General features: G+C 32.8%; 1 long non-coding RNA gene across 2 annotated transcripts in view; it reads right to left on the bottom strand.

Moving 5' to 3' along the window:
- Nucleotides 1-26791, bottom strand: part of LOC119634212 — a 195893-nt gene that overhangs the window by 18343 nt on the left and 150759 nt on the right. For both annotated transcript variants that reach the window (XR_005246935.1, XR_005246934.1), the window contains one exon: nt 2667-2739. This is a non-coding gene — a long non-coding RNA (uncharacterized LOC119634212). The remainder of the gene's footprint in view (nt 1-2666; nt 2740-26791) is intronic.

Genomic DNA, 26791 nt, shown 5'->3' with positions numbered 1-26791 from the left:
GTGAGATCGTTGCGACTCTAGTTTGAGTTAATCGCCAGCTTTCCTTTACCTCATATTATGCGTTATCAACAATGTCTTCAGCAATGAACGAATTGAAGTTAATTTAACTTTCAGATAATTATTAAATCACAGTTTGCAATAATTATTCTTTTTTTAAGAAAACCGATCTCTGTCCGAACGAAACTATTGCACAAGTCAAGCTACGGCCGACAATTGTAAAAGTTTGATAAAAACAAAAATATCTTTTTCTAGTATGTGACAGGCTTAAATTATATTGATTGATTTTTAGTGGTCTTACCTTTACGGTGGATTTGGGGCCTTCGTCGCAGACTTACTTCCATTGGTAATCATCAAACTTTTCATAAGCTCAGTCATTCGTCTTTATAGTTCTTTATAGTTTATCGTCATCAATAGTTCGCATCATAGTAATTCTCTCTTATCAATAAAGACATCGTTGATTACAACTTTGTTGCTAAGCCTTATGTCACATCTGTTCAGTGTAAATGTGATTGGAAATACTTCATTTATATAATTATTTTCCTGAATTTTTTTCAAAATATCTACTGTGATTGGTATTTGTTTCGAAAAATTTTCAATAGCTTTCCGCTGAACCTTTTACAGAGCGAATGTTGTACTGATTGTTTATGCTAAAGTTCTTTATGCCATTCCCCACCGAAGGATAAGTAGTATATTCATTTTGTCAAAGCGTTTGCAACATCGAGAAGAAAATTTCAGAGATGCCACAAGGTATATAGAGTCTTCATCAGCCTGGAAGTCTAAGCATGTTTCAGCCTTTCTGTCTGTCCGCCTATGTAATGCCTCTCAAAAATGTATTTCGGGGCATCAAAATGAAGTTTAGCAAAAACATTGGACACTTTCGCACGCAGGTTGGTAATGAAAACGGCCTAAATCGGTCGAATAGAACACTAACAGTTCCGTGTATACTGAGAATACCTCAAGTTTGAAAAATAAAAAAAACTGTTTATTTTTGCAGATAAGAGGTCTAAACTACCTCTTGGACGCATCCGTCTGTTCATCCGTCCGCCCGTTTAGTACATATGAAAAACATTCCCCCGGTTGCACAAATGGAGATATAAAATTTATCAAACGAATATGAAAACCAGTCAAAGGCCACGTGTACAATGCAACACATTGGCTTCCGTGTCTTTTGCTCATTACCCATAAACTACAGCGCACTCACGACAAAAATTTCCATTTCTATTTGACAAATGTAGAAACAATTAGCCACGCCCTTCTAATAGAGAAACTTGGCCTTTCCTTTCATTTATCGTTTTTTTTTTTTTAGGATGACGATGATGGGGACAAAAGATTCAGTCATAGCCGAGCATAAGTTTCTTGTTTTTTTTTTTGACTTTTCTTTTTTCTACTTCATTTACATTCATCAATACTTTGCATTCACGTTAGGAACAATTCATCACTTCATTCGAAACTTCTGTATTCGTATTTTTTTTTTTTTTTTTCATTTTACCTCTTTTAATGGGCATTAAACACACTTGAAATAAAAATGTTTAAAGTTACAAGTTCCACATATAAAATCATCAAATAAAACGTTGAAAAAAGAAGGCTTAACTGTCAGTGAGCACGCATCTGCAAGAATTGTATAAATAAACTCACACTTTTTAAATTGTTACATGAAATGAAAAATAGTATGAGAAGAACATATATAGTCGTGACAGGAGAAATGCTAAAAGCTGGAAAATGTAATTGCTTATAAAATATGTAAAACCGCAACTTCGGGACATTAACGACACGTTTAGATAAGCAAAGAAAAAAAAAAAAAAAAAAATGGCGTAAAGGGAAAGGGAGAAATTCTTATATAACCTAAAGCTTATTTAGATACACATAAGTACACACATCATTGAAATATATCTATCTATGCATAATATTTATTATGTTTATGAAAAGAGCAGACAGACGTATACAATTTTAACCCTCGTACCGTTAAGGAAGTTAATCACTCATCCCCTTACTTATGTATCAATTTCAGGTACAAACTGAAGAATTATCGTCGGCATCATCACCCATCATCGTCAAAAGCTAAGCAAAGGCATTCAGTTGTCATTCACGCAACTCAGCCTGACTACACATATACATGTGCACATATATATGACTTATTGGCATTTGGCGGCAAGTGAAACGCGATGCTGAAGAGTTTGCTTACAGGGATGAAGCAAATTTTTGTGTTTCTTCCTCTCTTCACTTTTTCCTCGCCCCTTCCCCATTCATAGGAATAAACGTAAAGAAATTATGACCATTCTACCTTAAGTTTTTTTTTTCAGGCTTTCCCCTTGAAAATTTTATCAGGAAAAATCTAGGGAAAACTGAAGAGAAGAAACATGTTTGATTTCCCGGAAAACTTTTTTTTTTAATGTCTTAAGGTTTTTGTCCTTTTATTTAAGAAAAAATTTGTTTTTATAATGTGCAGCGGCATCATCTGTTTGGTAGTATTTGTAAATATTTAATGTTTAGATTGCGCGGCTCAATTGATGTCAATTTCACTAAAGTGCCGTCTAAATTTCAAGCGTAATTATCTCAAGCATCACATGAATATATTCTCACATTAGTTTACTTTCAAAACACGCCGCTTTCGTAAATATTTTTGTATGTTTTGTAATACCGCATGAAAACAGCTAAAATATACTTACATAAGCAGATATTGTGAACTCGATATCAAAGCGCCCTTAAATTTTCTTTGCTTGAATTGGCCGAGGGCTTAATCTGTAAAAATATTCAAAATGAAAGAAATATTAAAGAAAATTTTTCTTTGTAAAAATTTATTTAAAATTGCAGTTAGTTGTAGCAGGCTAAGGATTTCATGGGTTAAAATCTCGGGTTGCGGTATGATTTTCAATAAAGCGAATTAGCAAGTGCTTCAATGAAGACTTTATTTAGTCTGTAAATTTATTTGTCCGGTTAGAGTGGGAGAGTCAACGGACGAGAAAACTTCTCTCCACTTTTATACACTATGTGACAGATATAAAAAGAAAGTCAAACTAAAAGTATGTTTAACATCTTTTTTTGGTTGTTAGAAAACCCGATTATTTTGTATAAAGCAATTCGTAACGTTATAGGGAAGTAAATCGAGCACTCTTGGAAAGTCCAGTTAACAACATCCGTAAGTATGTATAGCTTATACATTTTCGTATCCACTGCCGAGGAATGGAAATAAATTCATTTTGCCAAAATGCTTGCAGTCCCCAGGAGGGGACTTGATAAAGTGTAGACATTCTTGATTAGCATCAAATTTTGAATCGGTTAAAGCCGATCTGTCTGTCTACGCATTATCTGGGGTAAACATTCTCCCCGCAGAAATGAAAAAAAATAACGGAAGCTCTTGTAAGCAAGTTGGCGTTGAAAATGGACCAATCGGTAAAAGAACAGACATAAAGTAAGAGGTAACGTGAGACCACCTGTGCTTTTAAAAACATAAAAAACAAGTGATTTTCGCTCACTGCTTGTAAACCAGACTATATACAATGACAAACATTTGCATGCATGTTGCATGGTACCTATAAAAAAAAGCAGCAAATCAGCCGGATTAATCCAACATTGGGGCCCCTTGAATTTGAACCTATTCGTCAAAAAGTCTCCAGCATACAGCAGGAAAACTCAGAGACCTTACAAATTGTATATACTCTTGACCAGTATGAAACAGTGAATTCATCTCGGTATGTCGACTGGTTCGTCTGTCCATTTCTCCCGACATAAACTCAGCACACCTTTGTTGTCAAAAGCTCATTGTTTAAATCTTGAAACAGAAAGCGATAAAAATGTTCACTCATCAATACAGAGGACGAAAATCCATTTTTTGTGTTTCTCTTTTTAGGAGAAAGGTGGTATTGACCACAGCTGAGCATAATGTCTTTATTTCTTCTTCCATCTTTACAAACAGATTACTTGAAGGGCGAAATTTTTTATTTTTCGTTGCCTTCACAGTGTCATATAGACTTGGCTCAATAATATGTAGAGAGCTGAATTGTAATAGCTTGCTTCCCTTGAGCTATAAATAGAGTGAGAGAACGATTGATAAGTGCGCAGTGTTCTGTAACAATCTATACTAAGCGCACTCTATATAAGGGAAAAGCCCTTGAAATCCATTGTGTGAAATAATTTTCACATCTTTGAAATTCGTGATTCTGTTAATGTGTAAATGAGCCGGTTGGTGATTACCTCCGCAGCTCTACGTTATGCGTCATTAAATCGTTATAATTTATTTTTTTTATTTTTTCAAATATCTTAACGTGGTACGTGAACTACATCTAAATTATTAACGTCATATCGGATTTTTTTGGATTCCTATAACGATTGGACTATGTGTTTATATATTTTCAGTTCGGTTGCAGAAAGAAAATTTCAGCCGATAGGATAAGTAAATTTTAAATAAATAAAATTAAATAAAACTAAATTAACTTTAAGCTTAAACTCCATAAGAAGAAAAATGCGTAATAGTAATCACAACAATGATAATAATAATAAAAAGCACATAATTTTAACCTTCGAGCGTTTATTTAAATATTTCATTAGCCATAATTATATTACAAACCAATATCAATACAAATTCTACATTTCTAATTTGTAAATATTTTCTTTATACAAACAAACTGATTAAAGCGGTTATATTACAGCTTAAAAGCCTAGATAGAAAATTGAACGGACTACTCCGCAGGTAATTAAAGATAAAATGAGTGAAAAGATCGTAAAGGAGTACAATGTTATGAAAACTGATTTAGAACCTTAACGTAGGCGAAGTTTAAAAGGTAAGAGGAATAAACTGAACAAAAATCAAATTACTCTGATCATTTCCCGTCTTTTAAGCAATGATGATAACCGCATCAGGATAAGTCTGTTTTCGTACGGCGGGAGAATTCTAGTGAAATCCCGAAGCAAGACATGTAAAGCAAGAAGAAGCAAATTTCTCTAAACCGGCTCTAGTTGTTCAATGTGACAAATTGCCTCGAATATTCTTTAAACTCGACGAACAAGGGTAACCTAAATAGGTTTGCAGACATCCGGGCCACTGAATCCTTTTGCCCAACTCTTAATAAAATGTAAAACGGACTTGATCTTGAAAGAAAGACTGAATTCGAAAGCTAAACCTAATTAGAATTAAACAATTGATTACGACAAGTAAAAATATTGGAAAATTACAGCTCCCATGCAAATTCCCAAAGGGACTATGTTGACCATGATTAAAGATTCACAATTAATCCTCAAATCAAAGGCTTTTGAGAAATTTGTATAAATCACATCCATCTGTTTATGATCAGCAAAGGCCCGAGAAATGGTACATGCAAGCTCCAACAAATTAGTGGATATGTTGCTCTGCCTTTAATGAAACCATGTTGACATGATGATAACACCACGCCGCAGTTATTCCCGGTATATGTCTTATAAACATTAATGAATTCCAATGATTCATGTAGAACATTGACCTATTCAATCGCCCTATAATTGTTGACGTTGTCTGTAGCACTCTTTTGGACGCTTGCACAAAAGAATAATAAAGCCGATTTCTAAAGCTTGAGGTACTCATTAAAAACTAGTGAATCGTATCATTGTATGTTGTGGCTGTGACTAAGCCTGGGTCTCGACTATTTTCAAATTTGACCTGAGACTTTCTATGCCGATTATAAGCGTTCATATAACATATCGCAGCCAAATCGCTTCACGGACACTTAAAATCGATTCGTAATTTTTCAATAGTCCAGTATATGATCAACTTCTCTCTAATGTTTCGATGAGCAAAATAATTAAGAATAACACAAGCAAGAAAGTTTTTTAAAGAATATGCGCTTACTCGACTGCTACATTTTCGAAATGAAAGGCAAGCATTTATCGCCTTTAATCTGTTATATATATTTATATCTTTATGGACGAAAAGTTGTTTAGAAAGAAGTTTACTTATCATCTTATTAAGGCGATTTTAATATAAATGAAAGTTACGTGTTAAACATTTTCATGACAAGTACAGAAATACGTGAAACATTGGGGTGACATTACACTGGTTATACAAGTGTAACACATAATTTTCGCGTTAATTGCAAATGTGTTAACATTAAAAGCGATAAAAATGAAATGATTTCTAGCGCCATAAACAATGCAATGACGATTTAATGGCAATTAATTTTATTTGATTCATTTCTCTTCTCGCTCATCTCAATTCTGTTGCTACCCATTATCTCACTCCATGCACTAGAACCATTATCATCGAAGGCGACAAACTCTTCTTGTTCTAAGAGATAATGTATTGATTTAAAAAATTCACCTCGCCCGCTATTATTAGCTATCGACAGGACGTTTTCCTTTATTCTTTTTTTAAATATTAAACAAAAAAAGAAAGAAGGACGGACGGAAGTCAATTTTCCCTATTGATTATAATCGAAATTAGAAGGTATATAGGAAATTTCGTGAAGATGTAAATAAAAAACGACTACAGAATACTCCGGACTATGTTGCCTCACGCAATTCTTCATTCATTCACGCGATAACACAGCGCGACTCATATGTTCGTTCCACATAGAAGCATAGAAGCAAACTTTTCATCAAGGGCCTAAACGTGTATGTAAGCGGCCATATTTTTCTGAGGAAAATACCCATCATAGTCCAAGATTTTGGATATGGAATTGGCAAAGAACTTAGTTTGTCTTATGTGTGGATGCTTCCTACAAGTTTTTTAATTTAAATATTTATTTTGTGACTTAGCAAGCATTAAACAAACAAGCATACTTAACAAAGACACGAGCCACAAAATATATGGACTATTTTGGTTGGCTACCTTCACATCAGTAAAAAGTTCGATTTCTTTAACATATAAAGAAAGGTTTCCAGCATTTAAATGATGTCTGGTTCTTTTAAGGTAGATGTGCGACCTTTTCTATATAGCTGGGTTCATTAAACAGACTTAAGTGATCGAAACTCAATAACACTTACATGAATTTTGTTTTGTTTACAAAAACACTCAATAGACAATTGCGTACTGATACCGCGAAAACAATTGAAGCGAAATATTTAATAGAAGGCAAAGAGATAGCTTCACACTGTTCTTGCTCTTTTTTTATATTTCTTTAATTAATTGATAGTTTGACAGTGAGCGGAAATCATAATTAATCTAAGTAACTGCTCAATCAATCAATAAATGTTAATTATATCTCAATTTCCATTTCTCTACCCATTGGTACACACTTTATGGGAGCTCCCACTGTGAAAGCATTTTAAATAGATATCTGAGTTCTTGATTTAGTGTGTGCAAGTTGGCGCAGGTCTTTAGATTAAGTTTCAAACTCGATCACGTCGTTGTCCTCGAGAGGCTTACTTCATATTGTATGTATGCTGTTAGTTAACTGTGTGGACATCTTGAGCGACATACTCGTATAGTTGTTAAACACCGAGTTTGCGTAACATGAGATAGAGGGATGATGGCGCGTATAATCGCCATAGGCAGTTAACTGGTTAATGCTTGGATATCTTTAAATTTGATCGTAAGCCAAAGGACGGTTTTATTATCAGTTTGCCGTTGATAATTGGTAAAGTAACCATCGATTGTCTTCATTAAATTAATTTAGCAACGAAGTGACATGATATATCGATTCGATTAAGATTATTGAGCACGATAGCTGCATAATATTATCTCATTCATCACAAGTCGAAGAAAGTTAAGTTTCGCAAACGACAGTCCTTACGTAAATAGACGCATCAGGAGAACACCGTTAAAATATACCGTATCAAAGAAATGCTATCAATATTTTGGATCTTATTGCACAAAACAGCATTGTGTATAATTGTAATAGAAATATATATATACTTTCTTCCCCTATATAAGATGAATACACAAAATTCGTTCTCATTACTTTCTCTTCTTTGCATTTTAATATAAAATTTAATTCAATTTAAAAAAAAAAACCGTATACACTTACACTTTTAAATTGAAGCGTATGCGCACCTGATCAAACATAATTACACGTTCGTATAAATACGATTTAATTTAAAGTCAATAAAAAAATAAATAAAATCAAAATCCAATCAAACAACAAATCATTTATATTTACACAATACACTAATTTTTCCATAAAAGTATATTAAATAAATACAACTAACTAAACGAACACGAAATGAAATTCTATGTAATACTCTCTACAACAACAAAAAAAGCAAATCATAAATCAATAGAAAGTTAAAGGGAAAAAGAAAAATAAAATATAAAATCAATTATTATATACATTTACGTAAATAATAAATTGAAATATTCAAAGTCAACAATGGTAGAAAATTAAAAGTATGACAAAATGATTATAAGAATATTTTCATACTTATTGATATGCTTTCAATAGAAATAAATGAAAATGTTCAAGAAGCAAAAACAAAACAATTTGCAAAATGCTTTAGGTACATTACATGCATATAAAGGTACAATAAAGTCATTGTTATAATTGTATGTGTTGTAATAGAGAAGGTGTATAGAGGGGGAGAATCGATTACTATAAAATTTCGCTAACATTTAGGGTTAATATATTTATAACATTTATATATGTATAAAGACAATTTAATCGACACATATACAGACAGACAGACAGACAGACAGACAGACAGACAGACAGAGAAGGACTGACAAGTAGTTGTCTAAACATAAACTCATAATTTGACTCACATTTACATGAATATTTACATGAATATGAATTTATTACTGAAAAGAGTAGCTATTAGGTCTCTTTTATGCAGAGACCACCAGTATGAGGCAATGAAATTAATTATATGGCATGTATGACTTGAATAAATATATTTTAGGGTTTGAGTATGTGTGATAAAAAGGGCGTTTACTACATGCAAGCAGATGTGCACGACTCACTCCTATGTGATAATTATATTTAATATGTGCATATTTATACGTATTTATAGTTAAATGTAAGCATTTAAGAACCTTTAGAAAATATTAATAAGATAAGAAAATAATAGACTTAATAAGAAAGTACAAAAGACCAGTGTTTAAAGTGTTTAAGACTTGCTAAGATGATTTAAAGATTTACTTTAGAAAAGAAGAAGCAAGAGTTTACAAAAAACTTAAGGAACACGAAAGTGGTCTCTACACCACTTGTGGCACAGGGTATATTAAATTTATGCGAACGTATGTAGCACGTAAAAGGTATCCGGCTTTTATTATATCGATCGATTCCATTAACAGTATTAAGTTACTTAGGAAAAGAATTTCGACTAATAACTCAATGGTCGCGATGGTCATTTTTCCAAGTCTCTCTCGACGCAAAGTCACCTTTATACACTTAAGAAAGCGCTGCAAAGAATGAAACAACGAATGTTCGGAAGGGGAAAAATGCTTGATCCTTCTCTCAGCGTCACTCTTACAGCTTTTGACGAAACATAAAACACATGTGTACTGTGGCATTGTGGTGATGGAACGCTATACCTTCCCTGCTGACAAATATTCGGCATAATGCCCTTTATGCGCATTAATTGTTGGCAATCGAGATTTTTTTCTCGTTATCGCTTCAGCCGAAATGATAAGATACCATAGTATAATAGAAAACAAGTAAAAAATTTGTAGTTTATATATATATATATATATATATATATATATAATATAATATATATTAATTAGTCATATAATAACTTTTCAAAACAAGGCGTTATACGGGAAGTGGCCGAAAAGTGGTTCGACGTGAATGATTTTCATTTGCCCTTGGGACAAAACACGATAGTGCACCCCAAGGGTCATCAAAATATCTCAAAAATTGTACTCTGTTGGTTGAACAAAAGAAAACAAGATGGACACACGGACAAACGGACAGACAACCTTAGTTCGACCAGGCCTATTTCAAATCCTTCTGAGCATTGTTTACATCAGCAAAATCTTAGTAAACTATCCATCACCATAAGTTAAGCAGAATATAAAAAAGAAAACTTGTAAGCCTTCCAACGCCTAGACACGAGTTAATGCTTTTGTTTAAAGTTTCCAAACAAACATTATCTTGTTGGCGATGTTTCCGTGCTATTACCCACTACAATTAATTCCGAATAGTTTCTCTTCATAAAAAATTACATTTTTGTTTTTAATCACATATGTAATAAGTATTGATAACCGTAAGCATTAAATTGCTAAAATCAATTAGCTCAGAAACCCACGGACACGAACAGCAAAACAATATGTCAACATGTATTAAATATAAGATATCAAAAAGTTAATCTGAAGGAAGTAACACATTAAAAGCCTCCCTTTACTCAGGGAGTTGCAATATAAGTCTAAGAAGAGATAGGAGGATAATAAACAAAGACGATAAACTGCATATGAATTCCCCAAACCGTAGTTATTCACCCATACAACCGTATAAGCAATTCATGCTTTTGTATGTTTAAATATTTATAAGAATTTCAAAAAGGATATCAATATTGTTTTGCTGTTCACTTTCCCTGCGAAAATGCACTGTCATTACTTATTTTTGATGCGGTTAGGTGAATGAGGTCAATTAAGAATACATTAAAAGCATTACGTATTAAAGATGCTATGTCTGTATAATTGTGCGAATGACATGTATATAAACCGTAAAGTGAACATAAATGTTCGCTGAGAGAAAACACAAAACAAAAAAAAACAAAAATTATTATTACCATTTTCACACTATTTAAATACAACCGCATACAGCGTTTGATACTAATAAACGACAAAACCAATTGCGCTGATTGAAATATTAGTAACGTTTATTAAAAAGGGATTAAACTTTTAATTTACACTTTATAAATGTGCATATGCTCGACTGACCTAAAACAAAAAAGAACAAAGATATAATAAGGTAAGGCTTTTTATAAAAATATTTCACTTAATTGCAACAACTCATTCATATATTAAGCGAACAAATGCAAGGCACATAACTGAATGGTTAGATTGGTTAAATACAAACCTTTGGTATAAGAGTGCCCCAGATTTAATTGAGTCTCTTAAAAGCAAGTTATTTGATCTCTCACCCTTTCTAAAATCTATCTTTCAGCGAGTTTCGGTATTTGTTTTGCCCTTTTCGTACAACTATTATGATCACCACACGGATAACCTACATTTGTATGCAGAAGAACGTATCAAGAAATTTTACAAAATATGTTTGCTTGTTGTGCAAAGGAAGATAAGGTATTATAGCTTTGCAATTTATCAAAAAAACTCCCACATAAAGAACTTATACGAATGAATTAGCGGATGTTTTTGGAAACTACCTAAGCACGTCTAGCAACGTCTAGTGAAAATCAAGTAAGTTGTCATCGCTTGCTTTATTTTGCTTATCTTTATATGCAGAGCATCTTTCAGTTTTTGTTATGGTTTCTAAAAGGGAGGACAACAACTGGCCGCGACATATCCAAAATTCAAGATATCGACAGCCTTTGGCAAGAGAAGGCTCTCCTCCCTTTATAAATGCTTAAATTTTTCCATTCTCTTATTTGAGCTAAGATTTAAGCATATCCTGGATGGCTCACATTCAACCTGCATGGAAAAATGTTACATAGATACTGGGCCGATAGGCAGAAAGACAAAGGGACATGTGAGCAAACGGAATGTGAATTTTACGAGTTCTTTTTAAGGTTGTACGATTAAAAAACTTCAACTTTGAGGAAAATCCTTTTAAATATGTTATGAAAGGAAGAAAACAGCCTTCCACCAAGCATTAGTAATCCTTGCCAGAAGAAGTGAGCAAATTCTTTTTTGGGAAACCGTATAGCGTTTTGAGAAAAAAGAGATTCAAGCTTGAAGTAAATGTAAAGCATTTTCAAAGATTCTCTTGCCTAAAGCCTTACTCTGATCAAAATGAAAATATTCTTTACATATCGTGCTATAAGATAATAAATAAAAAAAAGACTTTCTTTAAAATTTCGAGAGCCAAATGGACGCTTAACCACGCTCAACGCCGCAAGAAAGACTCCAATCACGTAACAGACTCGTCAAAAACTTTCTAATTTAGATTAAGCATTAGGATATGTACTTATATTGTAGAGCTTGTATCTGTCAATTGATTTTCTGTCTTTTTTGATTTTTCCAAAATGGGTTTTTGTTCTGGTGACCATTTTTTCACTTTATACTATTCATTATTATATGCAACTGAAAACTTCATCTAACATAAAACAAATGACATAGAACAAGAACAATTATTCAACGCTTATATACTACCATATGTGTATATTTATCAATTTTATTAAATATAAATAATACCTTGTTCACAAAATAAGGGAATTGTTTATTTCAAAAAAAAACGCTTTCTTCAAATATTAATCGAAACTTTTTTCAGGTTATTGCAGCTGTCATAAGCATCCGTTCACTTTATATACGCTGGGAAGTCGATATCGATGCATTTTCAAAACTTGTGCAAATGCACTGAAAATGTACATTTTTGTGAATGAATTTTTTTTTTATCTACTTTCAAGGTGATGTGATGATGAGTACGAAGTATTCGTTCAAAGACAAGCTTAACTTACTTCTTTTATGAAAACAGTTTACACAAGTTTGCCAAAACATTATTATCGATAAGCGAATAATTAAATGTCTTTCGAAAAAACTTAACCTGGCTTTGACATTTCATAATGTTGATGTACTACTGACAAAGCACACAGCACCAAAGCTTGATGACACCGCGAGAATCTAGGCAAGGGGGACGGATTGGTCTTAAACAATGCTGTCTGTTGTAATCTGTAAGAAGAAGACCCAACCTACTCATGGGGAATGCAAGCTGTAATGACGAATTTCAATCAACTATTTGCGTCCTTTTTTATCGGGCTATCTTTACAAGGGGTCTATAAGGACTTTGTGCAAAAATTTAAACTAATGTGGTGAGCACGTATGGCCATGTCTAAATGTTGGCTGGAGCAGAACGTCATTCACGCGTTCTAACTTCGGGTGAGTTTGGTTTCAAAATGATCGTGTGACGGGCGCAACTGCCGTTCCTATCCGTCGGCGACGGGATCCGTAACATGGCAAAATTATCAAAAGTATCAAAAGTTGCATACACTAAGAGTTTGGCGCCAACTAAGTCGAAGAGATTTTCTCTCTTTCAAACAGTGTTGAGTGAGTTTTAAATAAAATTTTTGTTTTTATTCAATATATTATCGTTCTAGCAATGCTCTTTCCAGTTTTAAAACATTATTTCATTCGTTTATTCTATTAAGCTTAAAAGCTTTCAATTTATTTTACTTCCTTTTTATGTTTACTTGAAAATTCAAAGAAACAAAGCTCTTGCGAAAAATGACTCATAACAAATTTTCTCAATTTTATTCACGTAATTAACCCAAATTTTTCATAAAAAATGTAAACGAATTCAGTTGATCTGACGAACAAATCTGTAAATGAAATTGAAACCATGCTAAAGGAATATGAAATGCTTTTAAATGAATTTAAATGCTTGACCGATACAAAAAGCCAACCATAAACGTAAGCATATCAAAGGCCAATGTTACCACAACCCATAAAAGCGGTTCAGTCTCAAAGGAAGGAATGAAATATGTTTTAACAAAGCCATAAAATCAGTTAAAAAAATTAGCGTTAAGTATTGAAGTTTTTTTTTTTTCTTTTTTCTTTGCAGCATAAACAATTTATAAAAAATTAATAATAAAAGACAGAATAAGAAAATGAAAGAAAGTTTGCTTCTTTTTTTTTTTTTCCTTTTAACGTCAAAAGGGTGTAAAATAACTTCAATTAACTTGATGCGCCACTTAAGCTTTTAATAATAAGCACTTAAGAGTCACTTACTGGCTAAGTTGCTTTGGTAGCAAATTGTCAAAACCTGAGCATAGCAAGCAAACTCGGGTATAAGGAGAACAAATAAAATGTTCTTATCTTTCCCATACCAAAAATGACGAAATACGGCAATAAAAGTAGAAGAAAAATCATGAAAGGAAAACGAAGATAAAGTCTAACGGTATAATAATAACAAAAAGTATAATAATAATAATAATAAATAGCGGAGATCTTTTAATGAAAAAATAATATTTTCGTGAGAAAAGGTTATTGTTACGCGACGAGAAACACTTATCTAAACATAATTTTAAAATAATAAATTATTTTCATTAAATTTTTTATAACGCAAGCAGAAAAAAAATTCAGATATGAAAAAACTGGCATAAAGTGGCTTAACAAATTTTTTATATTAGTCCTGTATTTTAGTTTGCATTTACCAAAGTTAATTAATATGAAGCAAAAAATAAAAATAAATAAATAAATTGATTTATTAGGTTTTGACAATGAAAATTTAAACTCTACAGTAGATAAGACAATTTTTCCAAAATTTAAATTGTATATAAACAATAAAAATAGTAAAAGGTATTAATAATATTTCTTATGAATTATAAGTTCATTTAAAATTTTCATTTTCCATAATATTTCTACCTTTACGAAACTTCTCTTCTCAGCCACAATTATGAAATGCAGTGAATTCGAAATGTTTACCGGTTACGTTTTGTTATGAAAGTCACATGTTGTCTTAAGTAAATGTATACATAGACCAAGAATATTAGTTACATATGCATTCGCTCACTTATACCTGCTTTAACAATCTTTCCTTTGGATTGATTTGCTTATCTGCTTCGTTTGTTCTATCAATCACAACATTGCTAAGCATAACCCATTGTTCGAATTTACCACAAAAACCGCAAACGCACAGAAGAGAGTTTTAACTAAGCCATCATCCATATGTTGCAAGATACACTTGTATAGAAACTAACACATATGTAAAATGTTTAACATGAGCAATATTGATGCTGTCGATCCAGCAAAATTTGTTAGTATTTGTTGATTTTTTGCAATAAGCAAATTTCTACCTAAAGTGAAGAATATTCTATGAAAACTTTGCTTCACTCAAAATCTGCACCAGCGTGATTCTAAAGTAGTAGATTATAATTTTAGTTAATTATTGCGTAATGTCTAATGATAATTATTAGACGTTTGCAAAGATTTCGATCACTTTTTCATTTGAAAAAGGCATTTGTTATGGAAAGTTATATAATTCATATGATAAATAATATATATATATAATAAATATAATATATATAATAAATAAAATAAAATAAAAATAGTTTCCATCATTTGCTACAACATTTTACAATATTATTGGCAATATGGCGATATCATGTCGAAGGAACTTATATGGATTTGGCAGCGATCCACGCAACGACCCATTTTCCTCAATTTCGTGGATCCGCGTGCCAGCCAAGCCATGCCGTACTGATCTGAACAAGTGGTAAAGAGGAGGCAGCATGTCTGGTGAGTACGCTGGATGTAGCAGAACTACTCTTTCGAGCTGCAACAGTGTATCCTGGACAACTCTTGCAACAAGTGGCCAAAAAATGGCATTTTCAGTCAACTCGCGTCGCCGCATTTAGACCGTTACAACCAAAACTGACAATTAGAATATGATGGAGCAGCATCACCATTAGCCTCTTAACGTGTCTGGTGGTCTTCAAATAAACAACGAAAGTTACCAATTTGGAAGAAGAAGAATTTTGAGCGCTCCATGATTAGCGCTGAGTAAATTAATGATATTAAAGGAAAAAGAGTTATTTTATGTAGAAGAAGGTCAAAACCATCGAATTCAAACATTATGTGGTCTGGTATTTCCCATTTGTTTATCATTTTTACCTGAAGAAGTCGCTGATCAAAACTCTCTGTGGACTGAGTTCCTTTAGTTGAATATTTTTTTCATTCTTCTTCTTTTAAATCGTGCAGCAAGACTGTAAGCATATATGGGCTCCCTGGCCTATTGCTTTAATCTGATCCTCGCTCCAGTCTTCAGATTGACGAGGAGAAGAGTGCAGTTCATTCCGGTATTGATCCCGTATTCATTTTTATTATGATTTTTTTCCGTTAATAGCATGTTTCGCTTAAACACGCCCTAACCATAGCCTTAACCTTATAAAAAAACAAGAATATTAAAAGAAAGAAATCATTTATGCAAACTTTCTTCACTACGCTTGAACTTAGTTTATGAAGAATAATCGATAGAAGATGAAAGGTCGGAGAGAATTATAATGTCATAAATCTAAAAATTAAACTTATTTGCTAATAAGGAAGAAAAGGAAACCGGATATAAGCAATAATTTCGTTAAATCACCTTCCACTATATGAGAATTTATTTCAGTCTTAAAGCTAGAAATAAAATTAACAAAAACAACTACATACATATAATTTAATTAACTTAAAATGATAATAGTCTCCATAAGATAGTAATGACAGTGGGATACTGACAGAATTCTTGTACGGCCAATATTAGTATAGTCGAAGCAATGGGAGGGGAGTGGTAAATGAAAGTAAAACGACATGATAGTGACAATAAGAACAACAGTAGACAACAGTAGTTAACTAAAGTTGTTAACTTAACATATTTTGCATACAACATAAGTAGAACGTAGAAATACATAAACCTACATACAAAGTCATCTTAATAATCTTGGACAAAGAAAACCAACTACTACTGAAACTACTTACATTGACTAAAGACATACAATCATTTAATCTCGATAGGGGTGTTCACAGTTAGTAGCCAAAATGTTAGCACACGAAAATGTCAGCGCGAACTTAGAAAGAATAAAGAAAAAACAAAGATTTATTAGCCATTTTGGCTTAGATGACTATAACTATAACTGCTCGATGCATTTTCTTTCTAACTAACGGATTCTGTCACCACTTACTCGAACTTTAGTTAATATGATACATCGCGAGCTTAGTTAATTTCCAAAATTACGCCGGAGTCAAAAGTCAAAAGAATTCCGTCTCTGAGCTTCGCATATATTCGCAATATTTGTCGCCAATACGCTTCACGCCCAGTTGCAGCATTGTTTCCCTCCCCCACACTCGTAGCGTTTTGCTTCATTCCTTACACTTACCATATTCAATTGTTCAGGCGCTTTTTTTTTGAAGAGGCTAAATTGTTCTATATCTATAAAGCTATTCTGAACGTGACTTTTGATAAAATTGTTTGAATAATTTGTAAGCCTTGGAGGAAGATAATTAATGAGTAAATTAAATCAAGTTTATGACATATCCTTAATTAAAAAAAAAAGAAAGTTTTCATCTTTAGTTTCTGTTGCTGCTTTCTATCGTTACTTCTTTTGTCAAAACTAGTCCTGTGGAGTTACACCGACCCTTTGGTAAATTTCTAAAGAACGCACGAACAGATTTGAAGAGAGTTATAAGACATTCAGACTCGTTTGCTTTAGACTTGTATTATAAAGCTTGAAGCTTGTTTCAATTTTTTTTCTCCCCCACCTCCGTGAAATTAAGATCACTGACTACATGTTAAAGATAACCATGATTCTTCATCAGGTTAAGAATCGATTGAATCGATTTAGCTTTGTCTGTCCCTCCGTGCTTCTGTCCATGGCTGAGAAGAAAGACTTAAGCCTGCAGCATATGCTATAAGTTGTAAATCGATTAATTTGAAATTGGATTCAATTCATCCGTTCAGATGCCTACCATAGAGAGAAAGAAACTAGAATTTTTAAAATCGCTTCGTAATAAGTGCAAAATTTGTTAGTTATGGAAGTAAGTATTTTTTGTCTCAAATCTTTTTTAAAAATTAAATAAACATTTTTAATGATATATATTTTTTATATATTTGACTTTTTTTCAAATAACTGCGATATCGTTTGCCGTTTTGCCAGATCTTTTCGCATAAATACACGAATGCCTCTTATATATGCATTTAACAGGAATATCAACCTAACGGGAACAAGCACAACGATATTGTTGACTTTTAATAAATGTACATACAAAAAACACGCACAGTACATGTTGCCATCTCAGTGTATCTTCAATAATCATCAATGTTAAAATTTTCAAACTAGAATTCTCTATAATTTCTCCTCGACAAAGCGTTTCGAGAGAAACGCTCGTTCATTGAAATAAAACAAAAAAAAAAAAGAAAAAAAAAAGAAAGGAAAGGATGACAAAATCGGCAACATTTTTGTTTAACCATATGCGTTCATATGTTAACATAAACATATTCTTACACATGCATACATATACAACAGTATATACTACTCTATGGTAGAAATATTAAAATCTCAATTTGCTTTACCAATGAGTTGAGCTAAAGTAAATTGAAAAGTCATACTCATCTACAGTTTTTGGTTTGCGCATAAAATTTCGTACAATATTCCCAGTAAAAGGACATATAACCATAGTTAGCTAACATTGGATGCAAGTTTTTATATGCAAAGTACTTGAAATTATGTGCATATATATGAATGTATGCGACTAATATGCAATCAATATTAGTTTCGCATCGATTGCAGTCGTCGCAGTCGCAGTCGCAGTCGCCGTTCTTTCATTACATTTTGATAAGTAAATTTCTCTAAATCTAACTCTATCTCGCTTCCTCTTGTGCTTTGCTAATCAAAATTTTCTTCGAAAAACGAATTGAAAATTATGCAAAATTATGGTCAAACTCTCCGAGAAACCATTAACTGGGAAGAAAGTAGTTACTTGACTACCTATCAAACTATAAGATAACACGTACTCATCATACATTTCTGTAATGTCGACCTGTTTAGTTTACTAGCATTTATGGAATTTATGCAACATTTTCCAAACAAATGTAAACTATTAGTAAATATTTTCTTTTTTATTGTTATGATAAAACACATACATACACACGTACACGTATACAAATACACAATAATTCAATTTCATTGTAAGCACAAAATATATTTAATGCAAATTGATTTCTTCTAAACGCTTTTTTACCCCTTTTTTTCTTCTTATGACGACGACCGAAAATAATATGTAAGTAAATCCAAGTTATTTATGATAAAGCACTTTCATATATTTTTGCAAACATCATTTCATCTTTATTAAAAATCATTTAAAATATGAAAAAGAAAAATTGTAAAATTGCTCGCGATGAGGGAGCAAAAGCAAGCCAAGTAAAGTAAAGTAGAGGAAACACATGTACTACTAAATAAACGAAGTAAAATACTAGAAATATTTTCTTCAACAACAGATGTGACCAGAAATGTGACAACGCTTAAAATTTTATCGCTTTAACCGAAAAATTTTCTGTGACAAAGTTTAACTTCAAGGATATGGGAAGGCAACGTACACAACTTAAAATGAAATGGTGATGCAGAGAAAATATATGATAAAGTTGTTGAGAACATTGGTCGGTGCTTAAGTAATTTCATTCATTAAAGCGTTTTGCGTTTAACAACAGCACTTATAAAAGAAAGTCGATATCTTTATGCTTTATTTTTCTCTTAATCAATTTCTGTGCGTAGAATTGCGATTTTCCTTTTTTATTATACCCTACAACGCTTGTGCTACAATGTATATTAAGTTCGTGCGGACGTATGTAACACCCGGAAGGGGTGTTAAGATAGACTCCTAATCGATTCAAAATTATTTTCGGAATTGATCTAAGCTTGTCTGTCCGTCTGTCACTTTATATTATGTTCCATCTAGAGATCACTGAGGCAATTTTTTGAGCCTTCTCTCCTACAATCGTTTTTGCATAAACTGATTTTTTTATGTGATAACAAAGTCTAATTTTCAATATTTCAAGGAGCTCATCCTTATCGAATTTGGGCCATGTTGGTCAATTCTTTTAGATATCAACGCTTATAAGCATTTTCAGGCTGTGTAAATCCTTACATGCCAAAAAGGTCTAATTGTTCAAATTTCAGAATGAATAGTTGTTCATGATAGTAGTTTGACGTGAAAATTAATTGCACCCAAATTGAGCCACATGGGTCTATTTTGTTGGAGTCCGCTCCATATAAGATTTCTGATGAATAGTAAGCATCCCTTCAGAACAAGATTGAATTTTTAATATTTTACAACGAAAATTTGTTCATGGTAGCAAATTAATCAAAAAACCGAACAGTAGGAAATTTCGATCACAGGGCTCTATTTTATAGACTTTAACATATATATATATAAGGGTTATCGTGGAAAGCAAGCCGTTATATAGAGAGAATAGAATTTCTAGGCGGAAACTGAAAAATAGTAAATATTTTGGTAAGCAAATTAAGTTTGCTAAATTTGCAAGCTTTCATGCAAAAGTAGGCGTTTGCATAAAAATAATGCGTCATTGTTACCAAAACGAGAGAATAACTATACTATAGTAATTGGTGTAGGCCATTTAAAGGCCAGCTTTGCCAGGCTATTGTGCTTTTAGTACAATTTAAATTATTATCATATTGCTTGTGAAAGACAGCAAACACAAATGTAAAGAGCGTATGTCCAAGATGGTTGATGTGGAAAAAAAACTGATGCGTAAATTGAAAAAGAGAAAGAAAGTCACATTTGTTCTGGAGCGAATCTTGAATACCTTTCTTTGCTAAAAAAATATTTTTCTTCTTCTTCTTTTTCTTGATTGCAAAAGTGCGATCACTCTGTTTGAAATCCTTCCTACCTATGAATCGTTTACATAGGTACGGAAACAACCTATTGTTACATAAAATGCTCTTTGCGATTTTACCTTTCTATCCAACTGCTTTTGAGACAAAATTCGTCCAACTTACACTTACAAGGGTTTCTTTTGGTCCTGTAAGTTTGAATATAGCACTCTACTCATGCGACTGGCTTCACCTTCCGCAAATACTTTGCTTATCACTTAACCTAACTTCTTTGCGACACTTTCGTTCTAATTCTTTTTCCATGTAATCTTCTAAGAATTGTTGTTCATTTCGCCGCCAGTCAGCAACTGGCAGACTCAGTGACAGCAATCTTGTAAGGCCTCTGAGGCGTACTTCTTCGAATTTCAAATCAGACAAGAGAAGTAATACAAGGCTTTGTAAAACAAACGGAAAGACTTGAGTATTAGTATTTCGAACCTTCTCGGAAAAGTCTCTTTGCTGCCTAAAAAGGATGAAAAAAAAATGAAAAATCTATCCAGGTTAAAAAATATTACTTTTACTAAGAGCAAGAGGTTTTAATAGGCATAACTTATTAATACTAAGATGAGAATTCCATCTCTCCACTTAGCTTTATGGTTCACGACTCAACAGTTGTTGGATGTTAATAAGGGCTGCGTGTTTTAATTATAGACCAATCCATGGGTTCCAGAAGCACTAACGCACGTAGCTACGCTAGTCCAATGCAAAGTTGGAGGCTGAACAAAAATTTTATATGTTTTGAGAAATGCCTTTCTTGGTGAAACGTATGGAATAACGAAATTAATGTATTCTCAAAGAAAATACAAGGAAAAAGGAAACTTGTTAAAAAATATGACGGCAATTTTTTGTCTGCTCTCCACGCAACGAAATAAAAGAAATTCGTTTTCTCTTTAGTTTCGCTTTTAATAAAATTATAAATTCTTAAATTGATGACTGACTTCGTTACAATAAATTAGGGTAATTTTTTTTCCTTTTTTTACTTCCTAGTTTCGATCTGAAATCAAAAAAATCAAAAAAAATAGAAAGTTGTTTTTCACAAGCTGCAGTACGAAGGTAGAGAAAACAAATGGTAGAAAATTAACATTGCCGGGCACATGTTTATAAAGAAAAACAAAATTATTATAAACTATGTTGAACGATATTTCTTAAAGCCAATTACTAGGTTTGTATTTGATTTAAAAATGAAACGTAGATAATATTGTACATATCAATGAGTATCCTTGTGACGCATACCGGCTTTCAAACAAAATGTGCCAAGGTTTGTGATATTCCGATCATTAATTGACAAGTCGCAGTTGCCTTTTAAGGCTACCTGCTTGGTCGCTTCGGACGACTTTTCCCAGCTACAATCCACTCGGCTTTGACTTTGAAGTGTGGTGATGATGAATTCACGATTTATCCATTGGTCATCATCTATGGCATTAAAAAATTTTTTTTACTTCGTTTAAATAGCGTCACACAGAGAACAACGCTGTCTGTAGCAAGCATTATGCTCTTTCAAGTTCGTTGCCAAAGAAAATGCTGGCTATCGGTTGCTATCTGTGCTTATATTCCTTCAATGACAGCATGTGAGAATTGGTCAAAGCGCTTTCAGCACGGTGCGCTCAACACGAAACGCAAGAAAGATTTGATATCCGATGTAAGCGAAATTTGTAAAGTCATTGGGATATAAAAAGGAAAAAAAAACGGAAAGAGAGGCAAAATTTATAGAAGGAAGATAATGAGTAGTTTTACGTATCGTAATGATTTCTTAGCACGACAAGGTTCGACTGCAAATCAAAAAAACTTGCCAAAGTGACGTCAGAAAGCTTGAATTGGAATATGTCAACTTGCTTCCATTCTTATGGTGCCGAGTTCTTTCTGAACATTCTCGAAAGACAAAGCGCTTTTTTAACACCGAATACATGTGCTGCGAGAAAAATAGGAAAAGTCGTGGCTAGGAATTGGAAATATCTTCCATGATTTCCATCTAAAAGATAGCTTTTTTTATTTGAAGAGAACATCACTGAAAGTAGTGCCCTTTGTTAACAATCATGTATTATCGAGGAAGCAAATAAGTTACCGTCGATTTCTTATTAAATTTCATCTTCGCTATAATAAAATAGGAACATTATTGTCTGGCAGGACTGACTATTAGATACCCTACACCACTTCGCCTAATATAGTCATTACTCGTTTACAGTTATTCAGTTGTTTTGATGACGTCAGTGTAACAAAATTTCATCAAAATATCACAAGAATTGTGACCTGTAGCTGGGACACAAATTTACATGGGCAGACAGACAGGCTTAGAATATTTTTTCAAAATCATTTTGCAGACTCATATTCTAAACTGGTATAATAAAACGTGGGTACTTCTTAAGCCCTTCTACGTGTTACATGCTTATGTACTACTTACATTCTACTTTCAAATTTAACATGGCGTGTATCACAAGTGGTGTAAGCTATACAAATGGCACGAATATTGTCTTCTAGCAGTAGTTATTTCTTCTCGCATTTTTGAGCCGGAATATGAATTCGGTAAGTCTCTCAACAAACGAACATATTCTTTGGTAATTGTGATGAAAATGGAAACACTGTTGAAATAGATAACAAGTCGTAAGTTAAATCCAGTGTTAATCAGAAGAAGTAATGTTTGCTGATAACAGCGAGCATTGGTGTTTGGCAACGTTCTGCACACTGATGGTTTCTGGTTATTTGGAACAATACGTGATACATCGCAGCCAGGTGATTTCTTAATTGGAGCCACCAAACGTATTGAAATCTATCGGCAATGCTCAAAGGCACATCTAGTTTTCATCATGATTGGTTAGACTTTACATGTTTCTTGTTTACCACATTTCATGATTCTTTAAGGTTCCTCTTCAACAAAACAGAATTAAAAACTTAAAAAGTTTTTAATGGCGGGAACACTAAGTTTTGTTCAACACCCTACAGTACCCGTAACATTTTCTCATAGACAACAGCGAGAATTTATTGAATATGCCAAAAGAGGACTGCGTCTTACACGAAGGTTTGATTAACGAAATTTTAATCCAGAGAAAAGGATCACATTTCCAGTTTACAACCAAGAAAAGTTAGTTACAAAATTTGTTTTCAACAGAGAGAAGAGGTAGCGCACAGACAAGCGAACCTGGCTAAATAAACTTTTACCTTTATGGGGCCGATCAAGATTCGCTTGAATGTATCCTATTTATGAAATTTTATTAAAACCAGCACTATGTTTAATGAAAGGTCAATAAGCTAGTTTAAGAAGGCAGGGCCATGAAAATTTTTTTTAAAAAAAATTTTTAATGATAATTAAAATTTTTTTGTCAACAACTTTTTTGTTTCTCATTAATCGTTTGTATTTTCTAAAACGATTTTGTATTGAACTATTACGCTAACAGGCTTTTACATTTGATTTTAATTTTTTTAAAGAAATTTTAACTTGACGCAAAACCTCTTCAAAATAAATTTCACTTTAATTAATATAATTTTTCCCCAGCAAATGCTTCCTGCACAGACTAAACATTAATAATAAAAAACAATCGTTTCGACTCCACTCGCACTAGCAAGTACTGTAGGTGAAGTAAAAATCTAAGCCTTAGATTTGCAAATGAAATAAACACAAATGGAAAAACTATACAGCGAGTAAGACAAATCTCTAACACCCTTCTACTCACATACACGGTAGCTAGATTCAATTAATGTTTCATTTAAAATATGTCATGAAGTGTGATGTCAGACGAATTCGCAGAAAATCTTTAGCAAATTTTCTCTGTTTCATGCATAATTTTTGTTGAGCCTAGTGTTGAAGTCATAAGTGATTTTACTTTGCATTCCTTCATTTTTTCTTTACCTGTAACTACTTAAATCATTTCCATAAGAGTTGATCACAATAGAAAAATAAAAAAAAAAAAACAATGCAAGTATTCCGAACACGACACATTTAGTATGGCAAATGTAGCTCAACAGGGAGACGATGTGAGAAATACGATGTTGACAAACAGTCGATATAGTAATCGAAAGATTTTTATAAAGTCTGGCTTGCTCTGATCAGAGATATAGCGGTTCTCTTGAGCTGAATTTATATCCTGGGCCAGCAACTGTGTCGTTGATTAACAAAATTAAATTTATTTAGCGATTTTTTTTGGCTAATCCTAAGGATTAGAATACGTTATTTTATCTGCGAAAGGTTTTGCTTTGTCTGTCAAAAATGTCAGATAATAATAACGCTATAGCATATATGGGAAAATATTGAAGGAACGCCCTTTTGTTGTTGTATGATACGATACGCAACTACATACATACGTACATTTGTATAACGTGGAGAAAAAACTACAAATTCAATTTATTCAAGGACTTTAGTTGAATACTTTTCTAGAGAGTAGAGTAAAAAGAACAAAAAAAAAAAACAAAAAAGAAAAAACTATATATATTTTTGATTAGTTTTTGGGTTAAATCAAAAAAAAATATAGAATTTTATGTTATGACAACATGACTGTAAAAATGTTGAAATGATTGATATACACATGAACCGTATATGAGTGTATTACAAAAAAAAAAATAACCCACACATAACCACTAAAAACGATAATAAAATTTTTTAATTAAAATTAATCCTACATTCTGGAAGGAAAAGTAAACAAAGCATAGCATAGCTATACCGGATATGTTGGATTGTTAAGCAGGAAAAATGCAGGAAATAGCAGTAAAGTGTGCTAAGCGGAAAGGGATAAATTTTCACAAGGTCTAGCCTACGATAAGCACAAATACCTATTTGATTCTTGACTCTTCTTTTTTTTTTTTTTGTAAGGCGTACATGTCGTCACCCTTAATATAATCAGAGTGCAAAAGTCAACTAAAAAACTATATTAATAGCGAAAATTGCTGTGTTTACGGACCACATCTAGCAAAGTGGAAATGAAAAGAAAAAGGAAACACAGTCACAGCCACAGGTTACTGAAAATGTAGTGAACTTTTTTTCACTTATTATTGGGCTAATGATGCGTTTATAACTGCAATACGTACTTTTTACATCCATTACCAAACAATACGGAATTTCTAATAATCGCATTTCAACGGCTCATGTCCCAGAAGCACAGCAACTGATACGGAAAGTCAAGCGCGCAAATCAAATTTGCAAAAATAGAAAATCAGAGAAATACGAGAATGTTTCCATAATAAATTCAAGTTAAAACAATATTATCCGACAAATGCAGCCTTTTAATACCCTACACCACTTAAGTTGTCGTTACGAATCTAATAAGAACGTGAGTTTATTTAGAACCGTCGTGTTTGCGGGTTCGAATCTCAAGTGCAGTAAAGTTTTGTATGATCGCGGCTTTACCGAGCGTTCAGCCGGTGAAGGCGTAACACTTATCGACACCACCCACTAGACTGAAGCCACCGCCTCTCTATTTTCACTTGCGTGTTACGCAAGTAGTGAGTCATATTCGTAAAAAAAAGAAAAACTGTTTTTATAATTTAATATTTTTCCCTTAATTTTCCCAAAAATTAGCCATTTTCACTGTACGGAAATTCAGTTGTCAAAAGAATCCTCACAAAATACGCAAATGTGTCGAAATTTAATCTAAAGAAGAACGAAGCAAGGAAATATGCAAAAACTCTACAGGGCAACCACGTGGACTAATACTAAGCTTTATTAATCTTTGTAATAATGTATCAAAAATTCTATGTGATAAAAGTATAGCCTTCATGAAAGCTATTGCATGGGAGTGTTGAGCTGACATGGTCCGAATTTAGCAATTATCATCTTTTTCGAGTCAATAGTGTTCGTCCTCAGGTCAAATACAACCTTTAGCAAATTTCGTTAAAATAACTCGAACACTCGCACCTGCAAGTTGAGACTAAAAAAAACTCTGATAAACATCACATAATTCAGATTTAGAAAATGGTAATGTTTCGATTCGAAAGTTGGGTCTGTCATAAGTCAGTTTGGTCGTTGCATGTGTCGGCACAAAGCACAATCTGTTCAGAGTACAAATATCATCACCAAAGCACTTGCGATCTACATCGTAAAATAGCAAGGATTGACTTGGCTATATAGACTCATGATCTTACGCTAACCAAGAAAACGTTAAACGTTGTTTCTGTGGCGAAGAGGTCTTTAGAAACTAAAATCGCGTAGTTTGTATTACCACAAGTTTATTTAAGCTTCGATGTATACTTTCTTAGACTGGCAACACTAATTTTTGCACTTCACTGAAGATATGAGATTCCTTTTAATAAATATATGCTCAAGTGGAGGAGGATTCTTTAAACGACACTCATCACATTTTCGCCGGTATGAATATCGAATTTTTATTGCTTCTCTCGAAGAAGTGTCGCCCTACTACTTACAAATTAAAATTTCTTTCTATCATCAACTTAATGCGGAGTACAATGTTTACGAGCCTTCCAT

Source organism: Glossina fuscipes, unplaced genomic scaffold (genome assembly GCF_014805625.2).
Source record: "Glossina fuscipes isolate IAEA_lab_2018 unplaced genomic scaffold, Yale_Gfus_2 2, whole genome shotgun sequence".
NCBI lineage: Eukaryota > Metazoa > Arthropoda > Insecta > Diptera > Glossinidae > Glossina > Glossina fuscipes.
The sequence above is the reverse complement of the archived record's forward strand: the minus strand, read 5'-3'. Positions and strand labels throughout refer to the sequence as shown.